Source organism: Salvelinus fontinalis, chromosome 2, assembly GCF_029448725.1.
Source record: "Salvelinus fontinalis isolate EN_2023a chromosome 2, ASM2944872v1, whole genome shotgun sequence".
Taxonomy (NCBI): Eukaryota; Metazoa; Chordata; class Actinopteri; order Salmoniformes; family Salmonidae; genus Salvelinus; species Salvelinus fontinalis.
The window spans coordinates 79,899,289-79,903,157 of NC_074666.1; positions in this window are offsets into that span (position 1 = coordinate 79,899,289).

Genomic DNA, 3,869 nt, shown 5'->3' on the forward strand with positions numbered 1-3,869 from the left:
CCCTCTGTCTTTCACCCTCTCTGGGAATGTCTCTTCCCTCTCACTGCCTTAGGAGGAAATACATGGACAGACATGGGGAAATGGAGACAAGTGGAAAAAAAGTGTTCTGAACCCTCTTTGTTATTCTAAAAGGGATAGTTCTGAGGAGTATTTCTGTCTGTAATAAAGCCCTGTCGTGGGGAAAAACTCATTCTGATTGGCTGGGCCTGGCTCCCCATTGGGTGAGCTTGGCTGCCAAGTGGGTGGGCCTATGCCCTCCAAGGTCCACCTATGGCTGCACCCCTCCCCAGTCATGTGAAATCCATTGATTAGGACCTCATTTATTTATTTCCTTATATGAACTGTAACTCAGTAAAATCTTTGAAAATGTTGCATGTTGCGTTTATATTGTTGTTCAGTATATAAGAGTCATATATTTTTACTTTAAAGGAGCAATCTGCAGTTGCTACATACATTTTTGGGGGGTATAAATTCATGATATGTACCCATTGATTATTGAAGAATATCATTTATAAATTCCTCACAAGCTTAGTTCAACTGTCGTACCCCATCAGAATCCCCCAAAATATATGCTTGTTTTACTCTGTTTGTAAACAAATTAAATGTAAACAAACACTATATAAGCTCAAAACATGGTTAAAACTACACATGTGTTATGATGGACGGTCAGTCCTTCAATCCATAGCTCTATCTATGAATTTGTTTACCAAAACAGGGCCGGGGAATATGCTTTGTTATTGTTTCAACTGCTGATTGCAGCTTTAAGTAAAGAGCAGCTATAGCTCTGGCAGTTCCTTGAATAGAAAACACCTTCCATAACAGCTCTCATCATACTATAATAACATTTATTGCAACCAGCAGGTCTAAGATCTTTTCCTATACAGTATCATTATTCTTAAGTGCTGTACTTTCATTGTGTTTCAAAATGGCCACTATGGACCTCCAACTCTTTTTCAAGAACAGCATCTTACGAATCTAAATATATTTGAACAGTGAAATAATGGAGAGGGAGGTTGGAATAGACTGGTGCTGTGCTGAACACTAAGGGCCGAGGCGGGGAGTGCTACGCTGCTGGATATACAACGGCAATTGTTGAGACTCTAGTCTGGCTACATTTTTACTTTCTTTCCCAGTATGAATGGAATAATCAAGCATGTTGAAAAGGGCAATCAGTCTGCCATTGTGGGCAGCAGGTTGCAGGGTGGTTGTTAGGACTGGTGTGACTTACCAGAGCGCCACACCAATTTGGAGCCAATCCACACACCAACACATCCACACACACACACACACACACACACACACACACACACACACACACACACACACACACACACACACACACACACACACACACACACACACACACACACACACACACACACACACACACACACTACTGTAAACGTGGGCAGATCCAAATGAGTTGCTTGGGTGGCTGAGTGGTCCATTGATTGGGCCTCTTTGCGTCTTTTCACAGCTGTAAACCAAGTCCCTTCACAGTCGATAGACACAACCCAAATACGGAGGGCAAACAATCCACTATGTTGCTACATGGACCCATCAGGCTAACTCTACAGCCCACTCCATTTATGAAAAACAGTCCTCCTGACTGATGTTCTCTGGTCATGTTATAAATGAGGGTGTCTCAAGGATGTGCAGGGGAGAGGGGTGATGAGGTGAGGTTTAATCCCCCCTCCCAGCCCTCGCCCCTGTTCCAGATGTAGGAGGGCCTGTGTGACTCGTAAAGGCAGTTACAGGCTGCTACATTCAGACACATTCACCCAGCAACACTTCACAACACAAAGGCCCTGACGGAGCTACAGCCCCGAACAGCCTTGACTGGGACGCCCTGTTCCCGTCGCCTTTGTGCCTCCTCACAACAGCCCAGACAATTTCTGCTTGTTGCCCATTGTGTACCTCTCTCTCTCTCCCCTGCTCACCAACTCCCTCCCTCTCTTTCTCCCCTTCTTCTGTCCAATCACTCATAAACATGCATTAACACCTTCACCCTGCAAAGTGTAATCTTGTCAAATACAAAAATAAGAAAAACTAATTACAGATGCAATTTTGAAGAAAAAAAACATGATAGGGCACAATCAATTACAATAATTACTTTCGGCGACAGCTGTTTTAAAGCGTCCTTGTCTCTCCATGTTTTTAGGGAGCTGAAACACATACAAAGTTGCCAATCAACTCTGCCTCCGATCCGCCACAATAACTGTCATTAGAATCATAATGGCTTTCCCTGTCAGAAGAAACCTTATCACTCTACACGGCTGGTAAATAACCAGCCAGCACGAGCTGCCAACAGCAGGTAAACACCCTGACCAGTAGGAGAGGAGGATGAGAGAGTAGAGAGAGAGAGAGAGAGAGAGAGAGAGAGAGTAGAGACAGAGAGAGAATGTGAGAGGGAGAGAGAGTGTGAGAGGGAGAGAGAGACAGAGAAAGCAGAGAGAGAAAGCAGAGCGAGAAAGAGACAGAGAGACAGAGAGAGACAAAGAGAGACAGAGAAAGCAGAGACAGAAAAAAATGAGAAATGTAAAATACAGCACATGATAGATAGCCAGATTCTAGGTCAGACGAGGGAGAAAAAAACATCCTTGCATAGACACGTGTGACGTTATTTAAAAAGGTATAAAGATTACTAGCCAGTGCCTATGCACATCACATGAGAGGCAGTTGTACAGCAGCACTGCACAACACACTATGAAAAATGCATGGTGCTACGCAGTCTGTCTGTATCCATCAGTGAACACCTCAACCTAATGCAATGGAATGGACCGGAGCAGGCTGGCTGATCATGAATTCAGGCTACAGACTCAAATTGAAGTTTTTGCTTCTTTTATGGAATACTGCATGTTGTAGTGTAACCGCCTGCATTTAAAATGGATTAAATTAAAATGTTGTGTCACTGGCCTACACACAATACCCCATAATGTCAAAGTAGAATTATGTTTTTAGAAATGTTTACAAATTAATTACAAATGAAAAGCTGAAAAGTATTGAGTCAATACGTAGTCAACACCTTTGTTATTGCAAGACTAAATAAGTTCAGGTGTAAAAATGTGTTAAACAAGTTACATAAGTTGCATGGACTCACTGTGTGCAATAACTGTTTACTACCTCATCTCTGTACCCCACACATACAATTATCTGTAAGGTCCCTCAGTCGAGCAGTGACACAACTAGAAAATGGATGTCTAGCCATGGCTTTCAACTAACAACTTGATAGAGCTTGAATAATTTTTTAAAGAATGATGTGCAAATATTGTACAATCCAGGTGTGCAAAGCTCGTAGAAACGTACCCAGAAAGACTCACAGCTGTAATCACTACTAAAGGTGCTTTTACAAAGTATTTATTTAGGGGGGTGTATACTTCTGTAAATTAGATATTTCTGTATTACATTTTCTATGCATTTACAAAAATGTTTAAAAACATGTTTTCACTTTGTCATTATGGGGTATTATGTGTGGATGGGTGAGCTTTTTTTTGTATGCATTTTTAATTCAGGCTGTAACACAACAAAATGTGGAATAAGTCAAGGGGTATGAATAGTTTCTGAAGGCACTGTATCTACCATTTTCGTAAATGATGATTAGCAGTTCAATGGACCATACGATGCAGCAGGTGTTCCACAGGGCACTGTGTTGTGTCCTGGGTTGTTTGTGGAGGAATTTGTATCAGTGGTGTATCTCTTGACTTAGTTTGTATTAACATATCCATTTAGTCAGTCTTATGAGTAGCTTTGGGGGATGAACCAATTCATATGCAGAACAGGGTGGACGTTGCTAGGGAAATATGGAGAGGACCGTAGGTGCCACTAGTGTTATTTGTATGAAAAATAGGTGTGTGTGTGTGTGTGTGTGT